The sequence below is a fragment of the Nanorana parkeri genome, unplaced genomic scaffold (genome assembly GCF_000935625.1).
Source record: "Nanorana parkeri isolate BGI_ZX_2015 unplaced genomic scaffold, ASM93562v1 scaffold225, whole genome shotgun sequence".
Taxonomy (NCBI): domain Eukaryota; kingdom Metazoa; phylum Chordata; class Amphibia; order Anura; family Dicroglossidae; genus Nanorana; species Nanorana parkeri.
In genome coordinates this window covers 1,218,129-1,233,178 of record NW_017306493.1, presented here as the reverse complement: position 1 = coordinate 1,233,178, position 15,050 = coordinate 1,218,129, and the positions used below count along the sequence as shown (strand labels likewise).

Genomic DNA, 15,050 nt, shown 5'->3' with positions numbered 1-15,050 from the left:
CATGGACAATGTCTGAGATAAAGGTTTTACTTCCTTCTGGGACTATAGAAGATCACTCAACATATCAAAGCCTTCAGAAAAGAGGACCTGTCTAATTCTGTATTCAAGGGAATAGTTCATAATATGCTCTGTAGGTAACAACCAAAAAAAGTGGCTTATTATCACAGGCAGGTGCTTAGAAAAGTGTGGTCTGCATCCATTTACAAGAGTTCTGGGTACCGGGGTACAGATTAATTATACCTAAACCAAGTGTCTCAATCGCAGAGAAGCTGACAGATTTAAACTTCAGGGTTCTATTTTCTTTTTTATGCATCTTTTATTTTTGAAAGCTGCATCTGAAAATAGTTAAATGTACAACGTATTGCTCACAAAATACAGCGATTAAAACATTCTATAATGACAAGAGTCAGAATGAGGCCAGAGAGTCATGGTGGTAGCTTTGTAAACTAGATTATATTCCGTCTATGTCAAGCATCATGTCAGCAATTGGCCATGTGTATGAAAGGTAGGGAGTGCTGTTTTGTTCAATTATAGAGATCACTGTTTGCTTTCAGATGCTACATTCTAACATTTAAAGAAGGATGGTCTGGGAAGGGAATATGTATGGTAGGGGGGAGGTTTAGATATATGGTTAGGGGTGGAGAGGGACAACCTCTCTGATGGAGTGGATCAAGGTGGAGGTGGGTTAGGAGTATTGGTAGGGTATGCCACGGGGGACGCCATGACTTTCCATCGTTGTTGGAAAGAGATGGCAAAGTTCTGGGAGGGAGAGTGAGGAAGCTGTGAGGAGAGGAGGGAGAAAGGAATAGGGGATGTGGAATGCTAGAGAGGGATGGCCAAATGATGTGCATTGTAGAGAAGGGTCCAAGAGGTGTTTAGAAGGGGTTGTTGTGAAGGAGGCTGGGTAGTAGAAAATACATTTTTATTCTTTGGAGAAGAACATGTTATTCTATAGTGCCAGACGGTTTGAAGTTTTGAGTTAGTACCTTTGTTGGAGCTAGTAAGGTGACGGGATGAAAATAATCCATGTTCTTTTGGTATAAGATGCTCAGCACATTTTGGGTGATGGTGTGGACCTGGGCCCAGAAGGCCTGCAGAGCTGGATAGGGACAAAATGCAGAACGTGTCCCCTTGGTGAAGTGCCACATCTCCAGCAGATGTGTGGGAGGAAAGGATAGATTGAGTCCAACGAGCTTGCCATTCTGTACCAGGAAGTGATGATTTCATATTCCTAGTATCTGATACAAATGGATGATGTGTAGGAAAGGGCTAATGGTTTATATCATGCAGTAGGTGAAAGAGGTATGATGATCTCTTTTTCCAAGAAGTCTAGGAATCGATTGGAGGCTTGAGAAGTCTCCTGAGGAAGCGGTTTGTAAAGAAAGGAGAGGGAATGTCTACCAGGCCCAGTAGATAATCATTCTTGTTCACACTAAGTCAAATGGTGTAGACATGTGCGATTCGTTTCGTTCCGAAATGAAATTCAGACGGATTTTCGGAAATTCGGACATTCGGATGTATCTGAATTCCGAATTACAGATATAACGAATGCAAACGAATCCGAATTTCCCTTTCTGAAATTCATTAGCGATAGTTCGTTCGAAAGTTTTTTTCATTTTAGTTTCTTATTCGTTTAGTTCGTTGCAGCACAGTGACATTAGAAAAGGAGAAGAAAAAAATTCCCCTGAAATGCTACTTTGCTGCAATGAACGAACAAATGAACGAAAGGAATAAGAAACGAAAACGAAACAAACTAACGTTAACGAATTTCGTCCGAATCCGAATTCCGAATCCGAATTTACTTTTGGATTCGGAAGTATCTGCAGGGGACCTAAGTGGGAAAAGTCAGGATCATGAACCATTTGATCCGATGAAGTTCCTAATGAAATGTCAGGCTCAGTATGTGTCAGTGCAGACATCAGAGATGCTTGTTGTGGGACCTCTAGAATAACTCATTATAGCACCAGTAGAAATGGGCTAAACCATATTTAGATCACCTCCACATTCTTACCCTGGATGAAAATGATTAGCATTGCAGTTTTTCTTTATGGCATAGAGTGGCTTATTTTTTTATACTAAAAGGTTAAAAGGAATAGTCAAACTATAGTCAAATATTGAGTCCTTACCCCATTTCACATCTTGAGATCCCTTTAGCGCTAGAGTCCCCCTTCACATCAGGGCACCCCTTCACATCAGAGTCATCAGCCCCCCCTACACATCAAAGTCCTACCTTATAATCTTCACCATAGTGCGGCAGCACAGCAGAGGGTGGGAATCAGAGCATGTCTGGATGGGGGTGGGATTCTGTCCTCTTCTGAATGCTGGGGGAGGTCCTGGATGCAGCCCATCCTGGATTGGTGTTCTGTGTTTCCATAGTGCTGGTGGCAAGCTCGCCTGCACCATGGAAATGCATGACGCTGTGCAAAATTTTGAAGGCACCCTTTGCCAGTAAATTCCGCCGGAGAGCTGTGGGGGGAGGAGGAAGTGCTGGGTGTGCTGCATATGCCCAGCATCCATAACTGGTTACATTAGCTAAGTACATTATTATTATTATTATTATTATTATACAGGATTTATATAGCGCCAATAGTTTCCACAGCGCTTTACAATATAAGGAAGACATTACAGTCACAATACAATTTAAGACAAGATGGTAAGGAAGGCCCTGCCCGTGAGGGCTTACAATCTAAAAGGGAGGGGCAAGTGATACATGAGGAGGTAGCTGTGCGGGGATGATTGTTTGAGAAAGTGATTGTTCAGTGGTTAGGTTGAGGTGGGATAGGCTTCCCTGAAGAGATGAGTCTTAAGGGATCGCCTAAAGGCAGTCAGTGTGGGAGATAGACGGACAGGTTGGGGTAGAGAGTTCCATAGAATGGGAGACATTCCATGTCTGTCAAAACATAAGGCGTTCAAATGCTTACAATTTTTTTTAATAGCCACAGCTTGAGTAGACAGCCTGTGTCCAGCCAGCATGTTGCAGAATTGGACCCTTGCTCTATGTGGGGCACCAGTTATCTCTTTTCAGAAGTTTGGCACACCCTCTACCAGAGCGATCCAATCAGAAGGGAGCATGAACTTTGCTGAATGCAGTGCTATAGGTCCAATTTAGTAGGGGGCATGTTGAACCTCTGCACTGCTTCCCTAGAGAGAGCAAAGGTCCTTCTCTGCAGCATGCTGGCAGGGCACAGGCTTTTCTACTCAGGCTGTGGCAGCTTTAGAAAGAAAACAAACTAAGACTTTTCACATGTTTTATTTTGATAAACCTGAAATGAATTTTGGTGATTTAAACTGAATGTTCAATTGAGTTTTAGGGCGGATTCACACTGTTGCAGTGTGTTAGCACATGTGTGTTAATGCGCCCTATGCTGCACATTAACTTGAGTTGTGTTAAGGCAGCCCATTCAAATAATGTGCAAAACTCATCAAAGGTGTATTAGTATTCTTTGTAACACTACAAGGCATAGCAGTGCGTTACTGTGCGTCACGGTGCACTGCAAAGCACATCCATTCACATGGTTCATTGGGGAGTCGTTCAAAACGAATGGCACCACACTGCACCAACACAATGTGTACGTTACTGCAGTGCAATTCTGTGTATGGGACCTTAAAGGCTAACAAAAATAATACAAGCCCATTTCCTGGAGAAAATGTTATTTCAGACACCTCTCAATGTTGGTCACATGTCCAAAAGCCTATACTCACATGCTCTTTGCAGAAGGAGAGACTGAGGCAGTCTGAATTCTGAGCCTCCCCTTTGATCACGTGAGCAAATTCTTAGGCTTCTGGTTATGTGAGCAGCACTAGAGGGAGTTTTGAACAACAATTTCTGCAGTTAACTTTTTTTTTTTGCATTAGAATTTGCTACTGCTCTCCCAATGCCCAGATATCCACATGGCTTCAGATGTAGTACAGATCTACTTCTCCCCATCACATCCTGCTGTGGGTACAAGCTACCCAGGAGCCTAGGTGCTTCAACAGCAGTGTAAACGTATGGTGGATAATCCATCTCTCTGCTCAGCAAATTTGATTAAACCACAGAGCCTACTCTTTCAGTTAATAGTAACGTGTAGGTCCACTTTAAAGTATACCTGTGGCTCTCTATTTGTAGTAATCCAAATCAGAAAGCCACAACTCTCTGTGGCTACTACCTGGTAAATGCACACTGATTCAGACTGAAAAACAACAGTGCTTTATGACAGGAAGCATGGACCATATGTCTTATGGTGACAGTCCTATCCAGCTTTCTTGTTTCTCTATTGGCCATAAGAAGAGCAGGAAGGAGTACACAGCAGCGAACCATTCAACCTGAGGTCTCTGGTGCACTATATCAATAAAAGTAGGGTGCATGAAGGCGTAGGGTGGTCCCTGCATTAAAAGTCCAGTCCTTGGACTAGCATAGTAAGGATGGTCATAGGTTTGTTTTTAGCCGGACACATTTATTGTATAGAGGTCTGCTCGATGCTGAGACAAGTGCAGAGAGGCCAATACACCACACTGCTCTCCTGATCCTTGGATGAATGGATTTCTACTATGCCAGGCATCAGCTGTGCACTCTGACATGCACTCTAAGCTCTCTTGATTCGTCCTTCACAGCACTTCTGTTTTGCTTCTGATGTTTGTAAGGGTGTGGAACCTTCCTATATTGTGAATTGGGTCTTATGAAGCAGTGTTCACTTGGATTTGTTGCTACTTTTCTGTTTGTGTTTTCTTCCTATGTGAATGCAAGCCATTTTCTCGTTTTGTCATATTTCTGATTCCAAAGCTTTTGTTTGATAGCACTTAAATGAACTGCTCAGGCTTATAAGGTCAGAGGAGCACTTGCATTACTGGAGCATCATGTGCATATTAGACTCAGCATGATCCATCTGTCAGTCTTGTTCATCATATCCAACCCCACATTGGTTTTAAATGCAAACATTTTTGTATCCCTATTCTTTGGCCCACCCCAGTGTAACACTGAACTGGTATTATAATTAAGAGGTTTTTCCTATTGACTGATTTTTTTTACTTCTCACCTACAACACTTTTGAGTTTGGTAGTGCATATTCCCAATAAGGTATATATCAAATGGCAGTTTACTAGAGCAGCTTTTCTCAATCTTTTTACAGTCAAGGTACCCTTTAAAAGAGTGGCGGAACAATCGCCATAGCGACCCAATCGGCCGCTATGGGGCCCGAGGCACAGGGAGGCCTGGCCAGGACATCCCTTGCTGCCATGCGGACCACCTGGGTCGCTATGGCATCACAGGCTCCTGGCTGTCACTGGCGGCTGTGAGGAGGAACGTGCCACTGTTCACATCACTGACAACCTGTCAGTGATGTGTGCAGCAGCGCGTTCCTCCTCACAGCCACTGCTTAGTCAGTGACAGCCAGCAGCTGCAGAGGGGGAGGCTGGGCCCCTGCGTCGGTGTTCTATCGAAAAGCTCCAACTCATCAAAATCTCCAACTACCTCACTTCCAATGTTCAGAAAGACTGGAGCTCTATACAGTTGCGGTGCGCATGCACGCATAGCGTTTTCAGAATACTCGTTGAGTTTGCCACCTGCTGAATATTGTTAAAATGCAGCTGTACAGAGCTCCGTCAGTCTTTGTGTTTTGCAGTCTAATGCCGTCTGGTCGAAATCTCCAACTTGCAAGTACCCGGCAGTGAGGTAGTTGGAGATTTCGACGAGTTGGAGCTTTCGATAGAACATCGGCAGCGAAGGAGGAGGCGGGCCCAGCTATGAAGGAGATGGGACCTGGTGATGGAGGAGGCGGGGCCCAGTGATGGAGGAGGCGGGGCTCGCCAGCAACCGTGCAGGAGGAAGAGGCGGACAGTGAATCAGAGCTGATAGGTAAAAGGGTCTGACCAGCCTACCTGAGACCCTGCAGAGCCCGCCATGGAGAGTCTATGGTGGGATCTGCAGGGTCACTCTCAGGTGGACTGTTTGGGTTATCAGGTGGGCGTAACTAGAAATCACAGGGCCCCATACAAAAGTTTGCTATGGGGCTCTGTGAAGTATGCCCCTGCTTTAAAACTATGCAAAATCATGAGGCTTCCAGTCTAAAATATAACTATTGTTATGTTATATTATAAAGGTTAACCCCAATTACTTAGTAAAGAGAGGGGGAGAACGGGAGGCTTAGAAAGATCGCGGGGCATGGAGCATTGTTGCTGGTGTTTTTTTCTTTATTTTCTTTATTAGGTGTTTGGGGGTTATTATGAAATAAGTATATAAAAGGATTTGTAAGCTTTACTTTTGGCAAGTGAATTATTGTTTGTTTCTAATTTTTGTTTTTCTTTTTCTTTGGTATTGTTTAGGTTTTATTTTTTATGTAATGTATTTGTTTTGAAAAAACGAAAAAAAGACTAATTTAGAAAAAAGAATTGTAAACGTAAAAAACATTGTGCAACCCCTCCAAAATCTATACCAGTCCCTTATCCGAGATAGAGGTCCAGTATGGAATTTAAAGTTAAAAAGAAAAAAAAGTGGTGTTCCCCCACATCAGAGTCCAACCTTTCAAATCAGGAGCCCCCCTTTACTGCCATCACATTAAGATCCACAACTGCAGCAGCATAGCAGAGAGCAGGAGGTAGAGCAGGCCTGGAGAGAGGCAAACATCTGTCCTTTTCTGAATGGATCCCACGCCTTCTCTGCATTAGCATCATTCATTTCCATGGTGCTGGAAGCTAACACACCTGTACAATGGAAAGGCATGATGCTATGTGAAATTTTTGAGGCACCCCTGAGGAAGCGAGAAGGTACCCCAGGTGGCTATTAATGTAAGCAAAGCCTAAGTCTGTACTTATCATCATCATCGTCATTGTTTTTATTGTCACAGTAATATCGGTGAACTCTGGACTGCTACAACTGTAAAGTGTGCTAGTCTAAATGGCAAGAATAATGTGTTGTTGCAGTAAGTGCTTTTCTGCAAAGCTAAAATGATGATCAATACAAATGCTGGCTAGAAAAGCACAATATAGTCAGATGGACTGAGGTATAATTCTTCAGCTCCAGACTAAAGAGTACATTAGGATAAATTACACATCAAACACCAATTAGCTTAGATGGCAGATGCAGAGAAGCACACTTCAGATGTGTAGCCATTATTTGTCACATGATGTATGTTTTGCTCTGGTTACTTATTAATTGTCACACAATGTACATTTAGAGTTTATGTTTATTAAATAGCATCTATTTATTCATTCTTGCAGTTAAAAAGATCTTTGAGTCACTGGGGAAGTACTTTAAAACTGAACTCAAGGCAAACATCTAAATACACAGTTGGTATACATGCAGTTTATGGAAACTGTTTTACCTTCTAAAGGACTTGTATTTGTGTCCATCCAGCCCTGAGATTTACACAGCACTACACACAGACCTGACTTTTCTCTATTGCAAGCTAATTTTTGGCGTTTTATTTTTGGGGGGTAGTCACAGGAGTACATTTACTAATGTGCTCCTGTGACCAAAGTCAGCATATATAGCGGGCTACTGCTCACTTTTTGCACTAGTTGCATTTAAAACACATGCCTGGAGGAGAAGAGCTTGACTAGCAGCCATATGGGACCTAGGATCAGGTCCTGTGATTGCTCAGCTCTCGGGAGTGCACACACACAATTTTTATTAATTTTCATAGTACACAAAACAACGGCAGGATCTATACAGGTGCCAACTGACACAGTGGCGGCTCACGGTCTCATAACTAAAGTGCATAAATCTCATTACATAGTAAAAACACTTAAATATGAACATACACTATAGCATGTAACTAGAATAAAGTTCACACCATGGCTATGACTTCCCCGTTCCACCAAGACTCACAACACCAGTGTCAAACAATCAACTTAAGTATGGTGGTGGTAATTCCGGGAGGTAGGGAATCAATAATCCTGCGCCATCCTAACACCGGTGTACAGGTGAAATAATTCACTGAAAATCGGGTATGCCCAAAATCATAAATGGGCATACCCGAAACAAGGGAGGGAAAGTGAAAGCAAGTAAGAAAGAAAACAGCCAAGTAAAGGAGATAGGAAAGGAATTGAAGCCAGGGGGAGAAAGAAAAAAAGAAGGGTCAAACGAGGAATCCTTCCAAGAAAAAAATAAAACAATTTCCACCCTTGTTCCCCATACCCCCACCATAAGGTAGGGCTCTGGGGACACTAGTGTAGGGTCAGAATGTTGGGGGCCGGTATAACAGATCCACCGGCTCCAGATCCGCTCAAATTTCTTATAAGCATCAGCTACGATAGCTGTCAGGTTTTTGTTAAACAGATTGCCTGTAATAAGATTCTTAACTTCCAGGAAACTTAGAGCAGGAGACCTCCATGACTGGGTTATAGTTTGTTTAGTAGCCACAAACATATCGATACACAACATTTTTCAATTGCAACGCACCGCATGGTCGACCGCATTGCGGGCGGGAAGCATTTTGGGATGCCATTCAACTGAATGGGAATGCAAAGCGCCTCCCGCACTGTTAACCCGTGGTAGTTGCGGTGCTGTGCATTAATAGCATGGATCTGGTAGGAACAGGCCCTTGGTAAATTCTCCCCATTGTCTTAAGCCAAAACCTTCAGATATACTGCACGTCAATTTTGTTTGTAAATGTCTCAATGTGCTACAACATTTAATTTCTGTAACATCTAAATCAGCCTTTCTCCACTTTTTTTTTTTTTTTACCATGAAGGAACCCTTGAAATAGTTATCAGGCCCCAGAAAACCCCTTGTAAAAATTTTATATCTACAATTCATATTAGCATAAATCTACAGTGAAAATTGTAGGCAATTCACAGTTTGCACAGGCAGTGAAAATTGTAGTGACCCCTTACATTGGGGGCTTTGTTTTACAGTCCAGTGTAGGAAGGAGATCATTTACCCAATGCATTCTCCTCAAGGAACTCCTAGTAACTTCTGAAGGAACTCTGGGATTCTGTGGAACCCAGGTTGAGAAAGGCTGGTCTAAATTGTATATTCAGTTGAACATGTATTCCTGGTGTAACACTTTTTTAATAGCAGAGAAATGCAGTTCCTGGTGGAAGCCTCGGAGCCTAATTTATGTGCAATGAGCCACAGCTCCCAGTCAATCAAAATCTGGTCGATGCTACAACTTGTACATGATGATTGTACGGTGTATTATGACTCTGGCAGGCACTATGAGCTGTCAATTTACACCTGGCTTGGTCCACTGATCTCGCTGACAGCACCACTGGAGCTTGCTGAAGCTGCTATGCAAATACTGGCAGTACTTTGCACTGTTTTATATACTCCATCATTTATCATATACCCAGTACTCATGTCTTTCTGTTATCTTTATTAAACCTTATTCTTATTGTAGAGGAGAATCGAATGCCTAAGATGCAGAATTCACACTTTTGAATACTATAGTCACCATTTTTGGAGCGTGCATATCATCAGCAAAATTCACTCCTTTAGTATCCTTTGAATAGTCAAAGGTTGAAGAAAATATTGTACAGTAATTGAATGTATTTTTACACAACGATTTTTAAAAGTAAACAGACAGTCCAGTGACCTGCCTTTCTCTGCTGCAGTTTTGCAATACAGCTTGGTCACCTCCCTGTCCTCAGCTTGTGATTTGACAGTGAAGGAGCAGCAGCAGTTCACCCTACTGCTCACACTGTTCTCTCCTTCTGTCTAACTGTGTTGATTGGTGTTTCTTTTAATATCTGCCTGGAGTTCAGTTGAAAACGCAAGCTCAAAAATGTAATGTGTTGCAGCTTTTCAGGCCTTAGATGTAGTGGCTGCATTAGTTTCCTGTCTTCAGACATTCTTTGCTTTATTTTTACCTTGTGATCCTGCCAGTAACACACTTCCTGCCCTAGGATTACAACCCTCAATATACCTTATCTATGTAGGATTAGCCCTGTCACTTCAGGACAGGAAGTGTACAAGGACCACAGAAGTAGTACTACTCTACAGATATGAACTGGGTAGAGTTGTTAACATTGCTTGGGATTTCAGAGCAGCAAAGGGGAGTTAGATGATGCTAAGGAGCATAGAAAATATATATTATTTATTTATTTATTTCCTATGCTCTTCAGCTCCATCTAGTGGCCAGAATGCAATATTGCATTCCATACATTCCATCTGAAGAGAAAGAATATCTCAGTACACTGTGGGGAATTTATCAAACTGGAGCAGATTTGCATTGCAACCAATCAGCTGTCTCATTTTCAAATCTTACCTGAGCAAACTGGAGAGAGATGTTGATTGGTTGCCATGGGCAACTGCTCCAGATTCTCTCTGCTGCAGCCTTGATAAATTCCCCCTATTGTTTTTTGTGCCTGTTCTCACAGAATGAACGTTCAGAAAGATTCATAGGGGAATGGCTCTGTGAGTTGGTTACAAATAAACCCTTTTATATTGGAAAAGAGGTGTTACTAGTATATATTTGCGAATCAATGTGGAACCCATACTGCCTCATCAAGGCCTCTCTGTATAGTATCTAATTTAACAAAGCTCCCATCCTCAGATGTACACAGCAATAAATTGCCAGATATGCACAGACTTACCAGAATCCCAGCACAACACACAGGCAGCTGAAGGCCTCCAGCAATCAATAACCAGCGTTTTAAAGCAAGGTGCATGTTTCCGGCACACTTACCAGGCAGTCAGCAAACTGGCTATGACATTCAGACACAATGTTGACTGGCGGGTAAGTGTGCTTGAAACATGCATCTTGCTTTAATAAGCTAGTTGCTAGTTATTGATTGCAGGGAAACACTGGAAGTTTTTATTGATGTCTGTGTCCCTGCTGCGGAGATTTACCGTCGCTGATTGTCCAAATAACCCATCACTGGGAAGGAAAGTGAGCAAAAATCTTACATTTTTAGCTGCCACCACAGCAGGTTTGGATGGGACGAGGACACTTGTTTTTGTGACAACCGTCCAAGAGAAGATTTAAATCAGTGGGGAGAGATTTCCTCAATTCCTATTGTGTTTACAGCACATGGACTAAAGGAAAATCTATTTTATGGCAAACAGATGGTAAAGAAAAATTGATAAGGGTTTTAAAGTGCATGTATAGCCAAAACCTTTGGGTACATCGTGGAAGGGTTAGAACCCACATCAAGTCTTTATTTCTGTCTGTGTCCCACTGGGAAGATTCACCCTCTCTATTTGTTCTGCAAGCTATTGATACCAAAACAGAAAATGATGGGAAATTCTACATTTTGTAGTTGTCTCCAGAACAAGAATAGAGGGAAAATCTTCCAGTAGAGACACTTGGTTTAGGGACAACTGTGTAAAAGAGTAGCTTCTCTCACTTTGTACAAGACAGGAAGTGAAGGGAAGTCTCCCCAATGGGATACATATAACAAAAACTCAACTTTCAGGGGTTTTAACTCATTTTCTTTGGGTATATATACACTTTAACCATCCCCTATTCTATTCAAAATGGAATATGACGTTTGGCTTTAGATATACTTTAACCGCTTTCCGGCCAGCCCTTGTAATTATTCGGCCGGGAGCTTCCTTGATGTAACAGGCCATCCAAAGACGGCCTGTCAGTCCCGCCCACTCGTGCAAGAGCAGGGAAACTGTCATAATTAAAAAACAGGCAGCGAAGTGGTTAAGACGCTTAAACGGTTAGTAAACCCTCGCATGTTTTTGCATATATCTACTGTTAGCAAGCAGTAGATATATGCAAAACGATAAAAAAAAAAACACTTTTTAAAAGGGTTAATACTTACATGTGTCTCCACCGCATGCTCCCCTCCGAACATCTGAAAATTTCTAGGGGGGCCGCAAAGGATCTCGGGGCGGGCGCATGCGCAGTTCAGATGTTCGGCCGGGAGACGAAGAAAGACACAAGTTAAGTCAAGTTAAATTGACTGCTCTCTGGAAATAAAACTACAAGAAAGAAGAAGAAGGTCGGATTAAGAGGCATCATTTAAGGTAAGACCTCACATTAGCATTGTGGTGGGACGTTTGCCCTTAATGTCACTTTAAGGTACCAGTGTACTAGGTTCTTTTCATGAACATCTACACTAAAAGAATAGGCAAAAAGATTTTGCAGCCATATTTGAATTGCTTTTGCACACCTACCAAGGCACATGCACATATCATAACATGGTCCCAGGTGTCATGAATTCTGTTTCCAGGGCTGCAGCTTTCTTCATGCTTTTTTAAACTTCAGTCTGTTGGCTGAGGTGAGTCTGTGTTGTGCTGCCCTCGACTCTGGGTCATCGGAAAACTCTTCCCCCTCATTGTTGCATGGTTTCTCCCAGTTCATGATACCTATAGCTTTAAGGTGCCCACACACCTTATGATAATTGTACGATAATCGCGGGAAATCCCGCGATCGTACGATTATCGCAAGGTGTGTGGAAGGCGTGCGACCTCTCCTACTGTAAGGTCGCACGACTTTTATCTTATGAACATGTTAGAAAACCCGCCGAGAATCGTACGATTGTCAGCGGGTGTGTGGCATGTTCGCAAGATAAAAGCGTACACTGCCCATTCGGCATTGCGGTCATCAGAAGCCCGCCCCTCAGTGAGCAAGGAAAAATTTTTTTTTTTTTATTGCAGTGAGCAAGTTTGATTGCAGTGAGCAAAAATAGGGAAGTGCCTTTTTTACCTGCCAAGACATCAGAATTCTTCCTTTGTGTGTCAGGGCTTGAAATAAACCACATTAAACTTTGCTTCTGAATGTTCCCAATGAGCTACTACATGTGGATTTTGTCAAGTCAGCAAATCGCTAAAATCCCAATACAGACCGAGTTTCAGGTGACATACTGTTTCCCTAAAGCAACATTTAAAGAAAATAATACTGGACACTGGGAACATGAGTCTGGCGCTGTCTTGGAAATATGCCTCTGCTTCTAGTTTTGGGAGCCTGCCATTTATTGACTGCTCTCTGGAAATTAACTGAAATATCTGGTACCATTTTTACAAGTTATATATTCATCCAGGATGTAGATATTATTTTCATGTATGCATTTGTAAAATTTTTCCATTCTGCAGAATTTTACCAGAACAGTTACCATACAGTAAATGTTCATCCTTCCTGGACTTTTCTGCATTCAGTAGTGTTGCAGCCCAGAATTAAAATGGTTTTAATTTGGATTTTTTTTAACGGTCTACATAAAATAGTCAATAATGTCAATAGACTTTATTGCATACATTTTTACCCCCTTTGCTGTGAAATCCCTAAATTAGCTGTACTGCATTGTATTTCCTTCAGATGTCAGAAAATGTTTAATAGAGTCTACATGGGTGCATTTTTTTTTAGACAATTTATCTAAACAAACACCTTTACAAAGATTAAGGAGCTATCAAAACAAGTTTGGAATGAGTTTAGAACAGGCCCCATTCAGAGTGCACGTTAAATCGATTTTTTTTTAAATATAAAGACTGTGGAACAGCCATGACTAACTAAAAAAGGCTGTCCGCCAAAAATCATTGACCAGGTAAAGGGCATTAGTCCGAGAAGAAAATTTGAAGTCAATGGTAACCAGAGATCAAGAGATGGGGAAAAAAATCAATGGATCAATTACACTGCGTAAATCAATTGATCAATTACACTGCGTAAATCAATGGATCAATTATACTGGCCAAAAAAATTCACCACCTGGATTTAGCTAAGCAAATAGGTCAGGGCGTTCCATTGTATAATAGGTCTAGGTTCATCAACTTTATGTCCCCAAAAATGAGGTCAGCTGTCTACCTGAATATACTGAATTACCAGGTTTTTCCATCAATGGATTTTTTCTTCCCTGATAGCTCGGGCAAATTCCAAGACGACAATGCCAGGATTCATTGGGCTCAAATTGTGAAAGAATGGTTCAGGGAGCATGAGACTTAATTTTCACACATGGATTGGCCACCACATTCCGGACCTGAACCCTAGCCCCACTGCAAGGGTTAAGAAAAATTCTGCCTGTTTTTCTTTAATTTGGTTACATAGTCTTTACAAAAAAAGGCACTGGCACAGCAAAGAAACAGCAAAGACTTTGATGTGCAACATACATGAAGATGTAAATGAAGTTGTTAGGCTGAAAAAAGCAATTGCAAGTCACATGGAGCAGAAATTTTGGTGGGGCACCCTACCAAAATGTCTGTTTCAAAAAACAACCATTGTTTCTACTCAGTACTTGTGGCATAAATATTAAGAATATGCTTTACACACTTTGTTGTGTAACACAAAATACTTTGTTGTGTAACACATTATTTATAATATGGCTATGCTCAGTGGTACATTGATTTTCAGCATTTGAAGATCCGCAGTCTTGTCTTTTGCATGCCACAATCAGTGCAGACATTTCCATCACAGCTTCAGTTCTCATGCATTATACATTAGTTCATTTTTGTTGATGTTATGCATTTGTCACATATGCTTATTGTATATGTGAAGTTTTAAAGCTATTAATAAACATACCTGAACATGTAAAATCAGTGAATCAATTTAAAGGGTCAAAAAAAAAAAATATGTATTTCTATGTTGAATTTCCATAAGTTCTATCCCACTCCTCCATTGAAGATGCCCATAGGGTGTGCTTCCTCTCTGCACTGACACAATTTCGCTCAGCTCACAACTCTCGGATAGCCTGCCTTCTGAACTACAACTCAACGTCTGAACAATGTGACATCATCATTGCTTGCTGGAAGCATTGCATGATGGGATGGGTAGTCTTGAGAAATTGAGATTGTATCACGTTAAGCATTCATTAAATGAATCCAGGAAGTTGTTGAAATTGATGGGCAGACAGAAGGCAGCTTCATTGCTTGATTGCATTATCAAAAACAGCTATAATATGTATTCCTATTACAATGCTGCCATCCCTCAATTAAATCCTCAACCTAATCCATGAACCCTAATCCCCAACCATACTCCTGAAGTTTCCTCTAAACACTTACCTTTTAAAGTTGAACTCCAGGCCGATATAAAACACAAACATTAATTCAGCTGGGTATTCATTATTAAAACATTGAATGTATTTTTTAAACACAACTAGTGCAAGTATCTAAATTTGACATGATAAGAGCCACTTGCAATCCTCTATACAGCAGGACTCAGACTCGGAGAGGAAGGGGAGGACTGGAAGCCAGT

General features: G+C 41.6%; 1 protein-coding gene across 1 annotated transcript in view; it reads left to right on the top strand.

The window, feature by feature from the left end:
* Positions 1–15,050, top strand: part of JPH4 (junctophilin 4) — a 29,178-nt gene that overhangs the window by 1,797 nt on the left and 12,331 nt on the right. The gene's annotated exons all lie outside the window — the stretch shown is intronic.